The 15,168-nt window shown below is 59.1% G+C and overlaps 1 protein-coding gene across 8 annotated transcripts in view; it reads left to right on the forward strand.

Moving 5' to 3' along the window:
• Positions 1-8,521: 8,521 nt before the first annotated feature.
• The window catches only part of Sbno2 (strawberry notch homolog 2), a 49,809-nt gene continuing 43,162 nt past the window's right edge, over positions 8,522-15,168 (forward strand). For 3 of the 8 annotated variants that reach the window (XM_076559092.1, XM_076559097.1, XM_076559099.1), the window contains exon 1: positions 11,631-11,743. The gene's annotated coding sequence lies outside the window, so the exon portion shown is untranslated. Of the gene's footprint in view, positions 8,655-11,620; positions 11,744-13,083; positions 13,216-15,168 lie in introns of those variants that run through there. The other 5 variants (XM_076559094.1, XM_076559095.1, XM_076559096.1 and 2 more) reach the window with 4 other exon arrangements.

Here is a 15,168-nt window from a genome sequence, read left to right on the forward strand (position 1 = left end):
CGTCGCACGCCTCAACGGCGGACACGCCCCCCTCGCGGAGCTGGCGTGCGCGGCAGTTGGCTGTAGCCTCCGGCCCCGCCCCCCCGACGCGCTGCAATCCCCAGCGCTGATTGGCCTGTTTGGATCCGGGTGGCCGCTCGAGCTGACATTGGACCGCTCGGGTTCCCACTCAGAGGGCGGGATCTACGTTCTCATTGGTTGGCCCAGACGCCCGTCAGTGGGGATGAGAGTCTGCGAGCCCCTCTGAGGGAGCGACGGGAACGGCTGTGGGCTGTGGCTCCAAGCCCCGCCCCTCAGCGGGGCTCCAGACACGGGATTGGTCAGTGCTGGTGTGCGGGGGCGGGATCTTCTCTCTCAATGGTGGTTGTAGACGCCCGTCAGCGAACGGGCCTGGCCACGGGTGCGCGAGGGCTTGGTGACCTCGGAGTCTCGGGACTCGGGTTAGAGTTCGCGCGCGTCAACGTCCTCCGGGGAGCGGCGGCGAGGGGGGCCCGCCCGGGCTTGTTCCCGACGGCCCGTGGGCACGGGGGTCAGAGGGCTCTCCGAGCGGGACCGACGCCGGCCGAGCGGGCGGGAGCCATTCCTCCGGAGTGGGACCGGCCGGGCTGGCTCTGCGGCTGCAGGCGCTCGCCGCCAACTCGGACGGCCCGAGTTCGATCCCCGGGAACTCACAGGGCGCGAGGGGAGGCCCTCCTCCCGCGGGTGGCTCCGACCGGTGGCCAGCGCACGCACAGGCACAGACGCGCACACACACACAACACACAACACACGCACGCACAGGCACACAAGCACGCGCGCACACAATAATTTTTTTAAATAAAATAACAGCTGTCAAAAAATGTGGCTTGGTGCCGGACGGTGGTGGCGCACCCCTTTAATCCCAGCACTCAGGAGGCAGAGGCAGGGGGATCTCTGTGAGTTCGAGGCCAGCCTGGGCTACAGAGTGAGTTCCAGGAAAGGCACCACCAAAAATACACAGAAATGCCCTGTCTCGAAAAACCAAAAAATAAATAAATAAAACGTGGATTGGTAAGATGGGCGTCGCTGCCGGCCTGGACTTCTCCGCAGGGCACTGTTTGGGGTGTTCATTGCTTTGGTCGTTTTTAATACTTTAAATGTGTTGACTTTTGCGCGTGCGCCTGTTTTGCCTGCATGTGTGGAAAGAAGGGTCCGGGTTTCGTTGAGGGTGAGCTGAGCGCTCCCCAGCTGCACTCCCCGCCACACAAGTTAGGTCCGTGGACCCGGGTGTGGACGGGTCCCTCTGGGGCCACCAGGGGGCGGCGTGCACCGCCACAGGGAGGGCCCTGGGGACCAGACAGAGGCTGGTGAGGGGTTCAGCCTGCAGGATCCGGGGCGGGCGGAGGAGGAACCGGCTTCCAGAGAAGCCGAGGCCGGAGAGGGAGGTGACTGGAGGCCGGTCTGGGGAGAAGCCTCGGGTGCCGAGCTCTGGGCTCTTCCAGGGCGCCCACGAGGCCGCTCACAACTCTAACTGCACTCTTGGGGTTACTCTGGCCCCCAGAAGCACCGGGCGTGCACAGGTGCACACACGCGTTCAGGCGACACACTCATAGACGTGCAAAAAATATGTAAAAGGTGGTTTTACAAACCGTACAGGGGAGGCCGAGGACAGAAACGGGAGGGGCCCTGGGGCCCACTGAGTCCTGGCCCCCACAGCCCGGCTCAGACAGGCTCTCCGGACTTCCACCTTCCATTTCACAAGCACCCACCTCGCTCCCCTTCCCCTGGGTGACAGCCACGGGTGCCCAAGATGTCACCGTGATCCTCTGAGGGCAGAGTCACCACTGCTGAGGAACTCTGGGTCAGAGACACACTTGGAACTGTTTAGAGACTTACTGTGTTTACGTGTGTGTGTGTGTGTGTGTGTGTGTGTGTGTGTGTGTGTGTGAACACATGTCACACAGGAGCCCACATGGGCTAGAAGGAGGCGTTGAGTCCCCCGGGGCTGGAACTACAGATGGTTGTGAACTGCCCTGCAGGTGCTGGGAACCGAACCTGCGACTTCTGGCAGGGCAGCTGGTGCTCTAACCGCTGGCCCATTTCTCCAGCCCAAACTTGGAGGTATTTACAAATGGAAAGATGAGGACCTAGAGCTGTGACTCAAAACAATGGTCAGGCCGGGTGGGGAAGACTCGGCCCCCGACCTCCTCCCCTCCCGGTCTCTCTCCTTGAACTCCTGGTCCTCCGGCCTCCACGCTGGGATCACAGGCACGCACTACATCTGCTGGCTGCTGGATGTACTTTTGAGTCTTTAATTTGGGAATTCTGGAACTCACGACCCCTTCAATCATGAGAATTTCCCCCAGAACCCTCAGGTCCCAATCCATAGACGCCCAGGGGAAATGGCGCTGGGGAGGCCAACGCAGGGCGTAAAGAGATAACGGCTGAGGCAGGGTTCTGTGGGTACAGTGCCCGCCTGGTGGCACGGGAGCTCCAGTTCCCACCCAGCACCACAAAAATCAGACCTGCAGCACGCCTGCCATCCATGGCTCGGGAGATGGAGGCAGGGGGATGAGGATTTCAAGGTCATCCTCCACTACATGGTGAGTTCCAGGCCAGCCTGGGCTACATATTCAGACTCTGTCTCCAAAAAAAAAAAAAAAAAGTAAAAATACTAAAACTGGGCCAGGACTGGTGACACACACCTTTAATCCCAGCTCTTGGGAGGCAGAGGCAGGAGGATCTCGGTGAGTTCGAGGCCAGCCTGGTCTACAGAGCGAGTTCCAGGACAGCCAGGGCTGCACAGAGAAACCCCGTCTAGAAAAAAGAAGGAAATTAAATCTCAATAGAATACTGTATTAAGTCCAGTGTCATGGGGCACATTTTTAAGATGGTTGTGAGCCACCACGTGGGTGCTGGGGACTGAGCTCAGGACGTGGGGAAGAGCGGCCAGGGCCCTGATCTCTACAATCATCCCTCCAGCCATGGGGCACGCTCTTAATTCCAGCACCAGTGAGGCAGACGCAGGTGAGTCTCTGTGGACTTGGGGTGACTCATTATAACTGCCTACAACTCCAGCTTGAAGTTGGGGGTGGGTCTGACTCCCTCTCCTGGCCTCCTCTACCAGACACACACACACACACACACACACACACACACACACACACACACACACACACACGACAAGCACTCTCAAGATACAAAGAATGTTGGTTTCGTTTTTTTTTTCAAAAACCAATAAAAGAGTAAGTACATAGGAACAAAGGTTTCATCGGCAGAGAGATCGCCCAGTGCGCTGCCTGCTCTTGCAGAGGACCCAGGTTCGGTTCCCAGCACCCACATGGCAGCTCACAACTGTCCATGACTCCAGTGCCGAGGGATTGGGCGCCCTCTTGGCTGCCGCAGGAGCCGCATGCAAGTGGTGCCCATACATGCTGCTCAAACGCTCAGAAAAGAAAAGAAATCGCCGGGCGGTGGTGGCGCACAACTTGAACCCCAGCGCTTAGCAGGCAGAGGCAGGCGGATCTCTGTGAGTTCGAGGCCAGCCTGGTCTACACAGTGAGTTCCAGGACAGCCAGAGCTATACAGAGAAACCCTGTCTCAGGAAAAACAACAGAATTTCAAAATAAAACACCATAAAAGGTTCAGGGCATGACTCAGAGGTGGACAGATTCCCTGGCGTTCCTGGGTTCTCTTTCCAGCACCTCGACGTGGCTAAGTTAACTAGGTGAAGAGGTGTGGCCGCAGGACCAGCTCACGGTCGTCCTCCACTGCAGACGTTGACGCTAGCCTCCCAGGTTCCTAGCCTGTGGTATAGCTCAATCCTGCCCCCCGGGCCCTTTGTGCATGCTGTACCCAGGCTTCACCCCATCACCCTGGCTCTTCATGTGACTCACTGGAGCTCACCTCCAGGTCTCGGTGACCTTAGCAACAGCATAAAGGAGGGGTGAGTGTTTGTAAGGGGATGACTCGGACAGGTGAGTAAGTACTGGAAAGCGAGTGCTACCCTTGGTTCCTTTTGTTACTCAGCCACAGCTGACTAATACAGATTGCACGGTGTCTCCTAGCTCAGGACTCCGGGTTCTGTTCTTGCCTTGCACATCAATGGACCCATCTGAGAAATGGGGAAGGGGAGCCGTCCACTCCCAGCCTGAGATCGCCACCCTGAACCCCTAACTGTTGCTGTTTTTTTGGCTTTTTATTGGGGGCCCACCACCCAGCTCCCAAATAAATCATACCCAGAGGCTTATTATCACTTATGAATGCCCAGCCTTAGCTTGACTTAGTTTCTCGCCAGCTTTTCTTAAATTATCCCATCTATCTTTTGCCTCTGGGTTTTTCCTTTTCTATTCCCGTAAATTTAATTCTTACTCCGCGGCTTGCTGTATAGCTGGGTGCCTGGCCCCTGGAATCCTCCTCCTCCTCTGGCTCCTGCTCTCTTTCAATCCCTCTTCCCAGATTTCTTCTCCTCGTCATTCTCTGCCTGTGCCTACCATCTCAGCCCACTGGGGCAGAGCCGTGTTCACTGCCCCAGAAAGGCCTTCCCTGACCTTCGTGACTGGTTTCTGTTTGCTTCTTTTGAGACAGGTCTCTGGTAGCCCAGGCTGGCCTTGAACTTGTAATGTAGCCAAGGGTGACCCTGAACTCTGCCTCCAGTGCTTAGAGACAGATGTGTTCCTTGTCACCAGTTTTTTCTCTCTGTTTTACTTCCTCCCTCCCTCCCTCCTTCCTCTCCCTCCCTCTCTCCCTCCCTCCCTCCCTCTTCTCTTCCTCCTTCTAAAATCTACTTATGTGGCCCAGGCTGACCTCCTGGCTTCCTCCTTAAAAAAAAAAAAAAAAAAAAATGTCTAAGCCGGGCAGTGGTGGCTCACACCTTTAATCCCAGCACTGGGAGGCAGAGGCAGGAGGAACTCTGTGAGTTCGAGGCCAGCCTGGGCTACAGAGTGAGATCCAAGACAGGCACCAAAACTACACAGAGAAACCCTGTCTTGAAAAAACAAAAAACAAAAAAATGTCTGTGGTGCTCATGTGAACCTTGGATCACACCAGGCCGGAATGGCAATGCCGAGCCACACCCAGCCCTGGCCCATATTTCTCAGGTATGTGTCATGATATGTCACACACCTCTGCCAAAGGGACCCATGACTGCAAAGCTTCTCTTCCGCCAGCTGGAGGGAAGACAAGTCTATTGGTGAATTATTAAGGCCACTCCACGTAGTGAAAAGGAAATTTTTTTTTTTTTTTGGTTTTTCAAGACAGGGTTTCTCTGTGTAGCTTTGCGCCTTTCCTGGAACTCACTTGGTAGCCCAGGCTGGCCTCGAACTCACAGAGATCCGCCTGCCTCTGCCTCCCGAGTGCTGGGATTAAAGGCGTGCGCCACCACCGCCCGGCTAAAAGGAAATTTATTTAGTGGTGTAATTTACAAATGAAGGGATAGATAGGTTGAGGGTTCTGGGAAAGACGCAGCGCAGTCCAGCAGTGTTCTCTGGAGAGCTCTGTCGGCCCACCTCTAGGGTCCAGGTTCCCAGCAGCAAGAGAGCAGGGCACATCCTGATCTCGGACCTTCAGGGCCTTCCCTTAGCCCCGCCTTGTTACCAAAGCCTCAATGGGGGTTGGAACTTCCAGACCAAAGCTGGAATGGCTACCCACTACACAAGTCGGTGGGTACAGTGTTTGCCACGCAAACACGAGGGACATGAGTTCGAATCCCAGAGCCAACATAAAAAGCCAGGCACTCGGGACATGGTGGCGCACGCCTTTAGTCCTAGCCCTGGTGAACTGGATCTCTATAAATTCACGGCATCCTGCTTTACACAGGGAATCCCAGGCTAGCCCGAGCCATAGTGTGAGACCTTGAGGTGAGGGGTGGGGGCTGGAGAGAGGGGTCCGAGCCCCAGCTCCCACATGGCGGCTCACAACCACCCCAAACTCTAGTTCCAGGGGCTCTGATGCCCTCTTCTGATCTCTGTGGGCACCAGGCATGCGTGAGGAGACAGACATACAAGCAGACACATCAACTACATGAATGCAACGTGAACACGATTCTGATAAAGTCTGCACGCCCCTCATAGTGGACCCAACCATGAAAACTTTACAACCCCAGGCACCAAATGTTGCTGGCATACAGGGATTTGGAGGGGCAAGTGGCCCACCAGCTGAGTCTCTACATGAGAGTCCAGTCCGGCCGGTCCCTCTTTACAGCCTGAGCAGAGGATCCAGCTGCATATACACCTCCCCTGGCCTCCTAACCCGGGAGCACAGTGAGGAGCACATTCATACCTCGAGGACACCATGTTCAGGGCAATCTGTGACACAGCTGTACTTCCTGATTCAGGCTGGGTATTACAACCAGCCCAGGCCATTCCTCCAGCCGGCCACTGTGTGTCCTGAACATGATATTTTATTCATTTATTTGTTTTTTTCTTGTCTTTTGTTTTTTTGAGACAGGTTTTCCCTGTGTAGCCCTGGCTGTCCTGGATCTCACTCTGTAGCCCAGGCTGGCCTCGAACTCACAGAGATCCGCCTGCCTCTGCCTCCCGAGGGCTGGGATTAAAAGTGTGCGCCACCACTGCCTGGCTTCAGGTTACTTTTTACTGAAGTCATCACTATAAGTCGATATATGGACCCAAGTTCCATCCCCAGCACCAAAACTACAACGGAGTCTTTCTCATATATAAACACAGCACCCCAAGGTGTTTATATAAAACTCTCCTCAGAGCTGCTGAGATAACTCTCACTTTATTTTTTTAATTACACTCATGATATTAATTACATTTGTGGTATTCATTGATTACTCTCACTTTAAAGATGGTCAACCAATGCAGACAAGTTCGTAAGCCTTGCCTGGGGTCACACAGCATCATCTGGAAGAGCTAAGGTTTGAACCCTGGGGATAGGAGATGACCCACAGTGGCGGGCACACCCGTGACCAGTTCCAACCCCCCCCCCAGACCTGCTGGAGCTGCCGACTGTGTACCCTGAGCCCTGCGGGGGCATGCTGAGCTGGCGGTGGCTAGACTCCACGCCCTTCTCCAAATGCCCCTCTGGTCCCTCCAGGATGGAGATGAGTCACGCCTCCCGGAATCTCCCTCGGCTGGTGGACTCCTGGGTGAAGGTCCAGGAATCCCCAGAGCAGGTGAAGTCACTGATCCAGGCTGGCTCGGTGCGGCTGGTGAGGACCCGGGGACCGCTCAGTCTCTGTCCCTGCTCTGCTGAGGGTCCCAGCGCTGGCCTGGCCTCAGGGCGTCCACTGAACATGCCTGAGACAAGGAAAACCAAACAGTCCCGTTCTGTCTGCACCCTCCCTCTGCCCCTCAGACACCGGGTTCTGGGCCCGGCCACCTTCCTTAACTGATCCCCAGGCTCTGCGCCCTCTGCGGTGCCCAGAGCTCCAGGCCTGGGTGCGAGCCCGTGTGAGCCCTCAGTCCAGTCACGGTCTGCTGGTGGGTGACGCCCTGGACAGACGGTTACACATGACCCCCGCGATGCGGGGCGGATGGAGTGTAGACTTGGGCTCCTCTCTCTTCTCTAGGTTTGGTCGGTCAGTAGCTGAGCCTTTGGGTGGTGTGTGTGCGTGTGCGTGTGTGAGCGTGTGCGTGTGCGTGTGTGAGTGTGTGCGTGTGTGAGTGTATGCATGTGTGCATATATGTGTGTATGAGTGTGTATGTATTTGTGTATATGTGTACGTGTGTGTATGTGTATATGTGTGTATGTATATGTGTGTGTATGTGTGTATTGTTTATATGTGTTGTATTGTGTATATGTGTGTGCGTGCCCCCAGGCTTTCAGACCCCCCTGGAGGACTTGAAGCATCAGCTTCACTCAGAAGCTATGTCCCAGAGCCTGCTTTTTACTTACATTTTGTGTGTGTGTGTGTGTGTGTGTGTGAATATTTTGTCTGCATGTCTGTCTGTACACCTCGTGCATGCAGTGGCCTATGAAGCCAGAAGAGGGCATCGGATCCAGTGGGACTGGTGTTACGGGTGGTTACGAGCCGCCCTGTGGGTGCTGGAACTGAACCTGGGTTCTCTGCAAGAGCAGCCAGCGATCTCAACCCTTGGGTCCTCTCGCGCCCCATCTTTTAGCTTTTTAAAACCAGATCTCATTACCTGGTTTAGGCTGGCTTTGAGTTCCCCATGTCCCTGCCGGTCTCTGGAGTCCCGGGATAACACAGTATTGCCCCACCATGCCTGGGTCCAGCTGACTTCTGTTTCCGCCCTGGCTATCTATATTCCACACCCCTGCTCTACAACCTTCCATGGCTCCTGTTGCCCCCAGGTTGTGTTAGGTGGTCGTCCCAGCTCCCCCAGGACTCCCATAGTCCCGGACCTTCCCCTGTCCACACAGCCTGAGTCTCCTCTCTCTTCCTGCTGTTTCCACTCATTGCCCAGCCCTGTCCAGTCTTCAGCTCCCCAGCTTCAGGACCCGCTGGAGACAAACTGGCGGTGTGTGGATCACCGTCTTCAGTGGGTGTCCCAGGTGTCCCGGCCTCTCCCTACAGAGGAGGAAGGCCTGGGCTGGGTGGATCGCAAACCCGTCAGGCAGGTTTACTCTTCCCCGAAGCCTTGGCACAGACCAGATCCCGAACAGGGGCCCGGCAGGATCTGGCTGTGTGCCCTGGGGCCCGAGGAGCAAGGAGTCCCAGGTACAGGAAGAGTGGCCTCCAGACACCTAGGGACCCGGAGAAGCTGGCACAGGTGGGTCGGGTGCTGGAGGAGGGCTGACGGCTGGACTGGGTGATGGTGACAGTTGGGCGAGGTTGGCGTGTGGGCAAAGAGAGACCAGGAGATGGGTGGGGGCAGCCTTGGCCTTCTGCAGCTGCTCCTGCTTCAGCCTCCCCTTATGCCTTGAGGAAAGCCCGAATCGAGCTTGAGAAAGGGAGATGGAAGGGTGGCAGAGGTGGAGGGGGAAGAGGTGGTGCCAGACTTGGGGGCCCCGCTAGGGGAAGTGGGTATAGAAAACAGAAGTGGCCGGGGGGACTATGAGGGAGGAGAGGCTTTGGTGGCAGCTTGGGAACATTGGGACTTTCCAGAGTGTGGGGAAACAGGAAGTGAATCCCTAGGTCCCTGCCTGCTGGGCCAGGCCGGCTCACCTGCTGCCCGGTACCTGCCAGGGGCTGGGTCTATGTGGACGGGAAGCTAGGGCTGGGGTGTGCTCCAGCGTGAGAAGCTGAGGGGCGAGGGTGTCCTTAGCAGTGACCGGATAATGAAGGGCTGGGCACCGCTGTCCAGTGGAGGGTGCTTGCCTAGCTAGTGGAGGGCGTTATCCCCCAAAAAACAGACATGGCAGTCCATGCTCGTCACCCCAGCTCTGGGAAGGTGATGGCAGGGGATCATGAGTTCAAGGTCAGCTTTCTGAGTTTATGGCTGGCCGAGTGCAGGGGCCCTTCTCAAAACCAAGAAATCAACACAGCCTGGGGTGGTGACGCACGCCTTTAATTCCAGCCCTCGGGAGGCAGAGGCAGGCGGATCTCTGTGAGTTCAAGGTCAGCCTGGCTTACAGGAGTGAGTTCCTGGACAGTCAGGGCTACAGAGAGACTTGTCTGGAGACCTAAAAACAAAACAACAACAACGAATCAGCACTGGTCAATGTAGTCAGGGAACAACCCAGCGCAGCAGTTAGCTAGGGTTATGATCTGCCCGCTAGCAGACGCTCAGAGGGGTCGCTGACTTTCTCGAAGTCACACAGTGGTCCATGCTGCTGCATCTAAAGCTGGACCACAAACTTGCAGCCAGCCGCTGTTGGTCTCCGGCTGACTCCTATGATTCCTCGGAAATCCCCAAATCTGACTAATTCCCTAGCCATCCCCAGCTTGGCGGATTCCTGCAGGCTGACAGGGCTGGATACACCCTGGCCTGGGCAAACTAACCCCATTTGAGGCAAGATTCCCCATAGTGACCTCGTGTCTTCGCTTGGTGGACGTGGCCGAGGTCCATGCCTTTCCTTGGGTGAGCTGGGGCTAACTTCGGGACAGACCTTCGCCTCCATTCCCCCCGGGGAAAGGCAAGTGACACCAATCTGGGAGGAGTAAGGTGAGAGGCTGGATTCGCGAGTACGAGACCCAGGCTTCCCTGTGGGTAACAAACGCGACTGAGACTCTTCATTCTGTGTGTGCCTGTATGTGTGCACACGGGTGTGTGTGTGTGTGCCTGTACGTGTGCACACGGGTGTGTGTGTGTGACTGTATGTGTGCACACGGGCGCAGTGTGTGCGTGTGTGCGTGCGCGCGCACGTGTGTGTGTGTGTGTGTGTGTGTGTGTGTGTGTGCGCGCGTGTGCGCGCAGGTCAGAAGTTCACCCGAGAGCTGCTCCTCAGGACTGCCTCCACTGTTTCATGGTCCCTCGTTTGCCCGGAATCTGCCGGCTGTGCCAGCCACAGAGCTCCAGGGATCGTCCTGCTTCGGCCTCCCCAGCGCTGCTACCACCCCTGGGATTTTTGTGGGTGCTGGGGGTTGAACTCAGGTCCCCATGCTTGCGAGGCGCGCCCTTTACCCCCTGAGCCGGTCTTTGGACAGCCCTTCTTCCTTCTTGTCTGTGTGACAAACTCTTACTTAAACTTCAAAACCCCAGTTTCTATAGCCTCCCTCCACCATGCATACCATCTCCTGGAGTCCCCTTCCCATCATGCAGTGACCCCTGCCTGCGTCCCTTCCCTCGGGACCTGTGTGAGAGTCTACGGTCCTGGCTTTCTCCCCGCTAGACAGGAGTTTCCTGGGGGCCCAATAAAGAACCAGGCCCTCACTGGGGGTATTTGTTGTGCACCTCCCGCCCCCCAGACAGGGTTTCTCTGTGTAGCCCTGGCTGTCCTGGATCTCACTCTGTAGCCCAGGCTGGCCTCGAACTCAGAGAGATCCTCCTGCCTCTGCCTCCCGAGTGCTGGGATTAAAGGTGTGCGCCACCACCGCTCTGTGAGTGAAAACAGCATCCATAGAGTTCATCAATTATTTATTTACAGGCAAGTCTAAGTCAGGGTTGCGGGACACAGGAGGCTTCTGTGTGGTGCTAGCTCTGAGTCGGAATTCGCGATGCCGGCTGGGAAAGGGGATGGTGGCTGAAGTGGTGTCCACCCGCACTGGGGCCCATACCCGAGGCTGGGCCAGGTTGGGCGGTCTGTGCCTGTAACAAACGCCAGCGCCTGTGCGGCAAGGGGTGGCGGGGGCTGGCGGGTCTCCGTGAGTTCTATTTTTTTTTTATTTTTTATTTTTATTTCTTATTTTTTATTTTGGTTTTTTGAGACAGGGTTTCTCTGTGTAGCTTTGCGCCTTTCCTGGATCTCGCTCTGTAGCCCAGGCTGGCCTCGAACTCACAGAGACCCGCCTGCCTCTGCCTCCCGAGTGCTGGGATTAAAGGCGGGCACCACCCCTGCCCGGCGAGTCTCCGTGAGTTCTAAGCCAGCCAGGGCGACAGCGAGACTCCGTCTGAAAAACAGAGAACGCGAAAGGCTGGTTCTAGACGGTTCTACGGGAGCCGGGGCCTGCAGGGTGCGAGAGGCTGGCGGGGTCTGAGGGTGCACGTGCGCCAGCCCCGGGCTCCGGGCACGCGCCAAGGCCTGAAGGGGAAACGGAGGACGCATTTGCTGGGGCAGGGGACCGGGGACCCAGGCCCCGCCCCGGCCGCGCGAAGCCCCGCCCCGGCCGCGCGAGGCCCCGCCCCCGAGGCCGCGCCCCCCTCGCAGGAGCGGAAGTGCGCGCCGCCGCCAAGATGGCGCCCAGAACCCGGAAGTGAGCGGCGGCCGCCGAGAGGCTCCGGGAAACTGAGGCGCCGCGGGCTCCACGGCCGGGTCTGAGGTGAGGCGCCGGCCCGGGACTCCGCTGGGACCCCCTCCGCGACCCCCGCGCGGGCCGCGCCGGCCGGCCCGGGTTCCGGGGTCTTCGCGGGCGCTCGGGGGCTGCAGGGCGGGGGGCGAGCGCGCAGGAGAGCGCGGCCCCGCGACCTCTGACCCGTCCCGCGACCCCCGACCCCGCGCCCAGGCGCGACCCCTGCTCGCCCAGCCCCCCCTCCGTGAACTCTGACCCAGCCCCCCGCGCCGACCTCAGGCGCTCTCGTGCCCTGCGAGTCCTGACCCCGAGCCCCGCCGCGACCCCCGACCCCGACCGCGACCCCTGACCCCGAGCCCCGCCGCGACCCCTGACCACGCCCACGGCCTCGGCCCTGACCCCTGACCCCGACCCCCGACCCGGCCGGCAGCCCCTTGGCCCCGACCTCGCGCTCCTCCCGCCCCCGCCCCTTCTTCCTGGGAACCCTGGCTCCTGTTGCCCCCCCCCCTGCATCTTTGACGTTGACCCCCGTCCCTGACCCCCGTCCCTGACCCCCGGCCCTGACCCCCGGCCCTGACCCCCGTCCCCTGACCCCCGTCCCCTGGCCCCCGTCCCTGACCCCCGGCCCTGACCCCCGTCCCCTGGCCGGCGGACCCGGATCCCCGCCTCTGCCCCTTCCTTCCCGGGAATCCTGAGCACAGCGTCGCTCCGGCCCTGACCCTGGACCTCACCCCGTTCTCCCTGCACCCCGAACCCCGACAGACAGTCAGCTCCCCTGCCCTCCGAGACCCTGGTTACCCCCCCCCCCCCCCCGCGCCTCCCCGGTGACCCCTGCCTCGCGCCGGGCCCTGAGAGTGAACTCCAGTCCCTGCCTTGCGCCATGATCCCTTGACCCCAGCCTCGCTCGTGACTTCTCACTTTTCTGTTGTTTTTCCGTGTTCCTTTTGACCCCTTGCTTTTTCTGGTGATCTTTGACCCTGGAGCCCCATGGGGTATCTCAGTCCCGTCCCGCCTCCCTTGCTGGCCCCGGCCCCGGGGCTTCCCAGGACCCCCGCTATCCAGGAGGTGTGGATGGCCGTACCCCTGGCCCCGACCGGCTGCGTCCCTCAGGGCCGGCTGCGTTTGGGTCGGGGGAGTGTGATGGGAGGGATGTGGAGAGCCAGTGGGAGGGATGTGGAGAGCCAGACTCCAGGGAGCGGTCGGAGGGTGGGGGTCACCACCCCAGGGACATGGCTGGACTAGCCTGGTGGTGAGGCAGGGGCCTCGGGGTGTCTCCCGAGATGTCATGATTAAGTCTCTGAAAAGTTAAAAAAAAAAGGCATGAGTGTGTCAAGTGGCCGGGACATCCCCAGGCGCTGCTTCCCGGAATGCCTGTGGGTCCCGCCTGCTCGGGAGCGGCCTTCCTGCCCTGGCTGTCTGGTGCCAGCTACTGTGCCCAGGAGTGGTGAGCGAGAGGGTGCCTGGCCTTGGGGGTGGCACAGCTGCTGGCAGCCTGGCGAGTGGTGAGTTTTTCCGTGCGGGGAGGGGCCCTGTGGGTCCGAGCTGAGTCGGGGTCCCAGTGAGCCCCTGTTACATGAAGCCTTGCCAAGAGTCTGGCATGATTGGGACCGGCTTGTCATAGAGCTCTGCCGCGTGGGACTGGGGACATTTGAAGGGACAAGGGGCAAAACCAGGTGACTGCAGATACGGGCCAGGCGACAGGGGCTGTCCATTTCCCTCCCTCCTGAGATTGGCCCCGCCAGGGACCTGCTTCAGTGGCGAGTGGCCGGCCCCCTCCTCCCCGTCCATCCCCAGTGTCCCTGGGCCCAGCCCTGGGTTTCCTCCGGGGCTGGCTCCTGGGGATGGATGCTGAGGCCCTTTCCAGTTGGGTCTGACAGCGGCAGGCGCCTGCTGGCCCAGCCCCGCGTGTGATGGCGGTGGGGAGGCGCCTCCATGCCCCTCCGCGGATCCGGGCAGGTTTCTGCTGTGCTCTTACCTTTAGGGAGAAGCTGGCCACTTCTCCAGCTGAGTGAGCAGCCTGGCCCCTCCAGAGGCAGTTTCGCTGAGCTCTGGAGTGGGGCAGTCCTGAGGGGAAGTGGGTACGGGTGCCTAAGAGGGAAACTGAGGTGCCGAGAGCTCGCACTTGGCCGGTGTGCCCTGCAGCTCACATGCAGCCCGTGCAGCGCTGGCCTGACATGCCGGGGCCCACGAGCAGGGCCGCCAGGAAACACTGACCCAGAGACAATAAAGAGGCTGCTGTCCGTGCCGGCCGCCTCCCCCGGGGCCCCGTGAGTGTGAGGCTGCCCACTTCCCTGCTCGGGGTGTGTGTGACACCACCCGAGATTGTGAGTGTGGGGAGGGTTGAGGGCTAGAGGACGGCCCTCGGCTGTGTCTGTGTGTGTGAGCTGAGTGTGATACACGGGACTGTGAGAATCCGGTCAGATCGGGCTGTGTGCACGGGCGTGTGCACGGGCGTGTTTGCGGGCCAGCGCCCCTCTCCACAGCATGTGAGGTTCACAAGTGTGTGCTGTTTGTTGTGCTCAGCCTGTAGCTCTCTTCACTGAGGGTCCTGTGGTAACAAGGTGGGGGGAATAGACCAGGTCATCCTGGATTGTCTTCTGCACGCTCCCAGCTGGGGGTGCCCCCTCCAGAGTGCCAAGTCTGCCCCCCTACAAGGGCTCAGGGTGAGGAGCTGACTTCCTCCGGTACTGTTGTGGATGGTGGCCACCACCTCTCCGGTCACCCTGCCTCCAGTCCTTGGGAGGGGTGGGCACCTCCTTGGGTTGTGGCTCGGGGGTGGTAGAGCCAGGACTGCAGCTGAGACTGCCGTCACCTTGGTGCTAAACGCACCCAGTGCTCGGGCAGTGTACAGGGACCTCCAGGACATCGTGTTCAGAGCCCAGACACCGAAGGTCACACATCCCCTGTGGTGGGAAGTGTCCAGAACAGGAGAATCTAGAGACAGGAGGAGGGTTTGTAGGACCTGGGCCGAGGAGGTAAGGAAGGTGACTGCTTATGGGGAGAGGTCTTCCTTTGGGGGTCATGGAATGTTCTGGAGCTAGATAGATGTGGTATTTGTATGACTTAGGATGTACTGAGTCCCGGTGCGTCGCAAACCCCGCAGATGAACTTGATACATGGGCACTGTTTCCCAGAAGCCCATGGGTGGACTGCAAGCTCGAGAATGGGCCGTAGGTCTAGCTCCTCATCAGTTCACATCTGGGACACCAGAGAGTGATTGAGAGCCTTGCCCTGGTCCCCATATGGCCGCAGCTCAGCTCTGTCCTCAGAAGGCAGCTTCCTGGAGCCGGACACAGATGCCATGGGGGTCCTAGAGGGGCTGTGTGCCAACACCAGTGTCAGCCGTGTGTCCTGGCCTCCTGCTCCCCGTGGTGGGTCCTGCGTTGTCAGAGGGACAGGGTGGGTGCCCCTGGTCTATGAAGAGCACCCATCAGGCCTGGGTCATTTGCTGAGGG

Source organism: Peromyscus maniculatus, chromosome 22 (assembly GCF_049852395.1).
Source record: "Peromyscus maniculatus bairdii isolate BWxNUB_F1_BW_parent chromosome 22, HU_Pman_BW_mat_3.1, whole genome shotgun sequence".
Taxonomy (NCBI): Eukaryota; Metazoa; Chordata; class Mammalia; order Rodentia; family Cricetidae; genus Peromyscus; species Peromyscus maniculatus.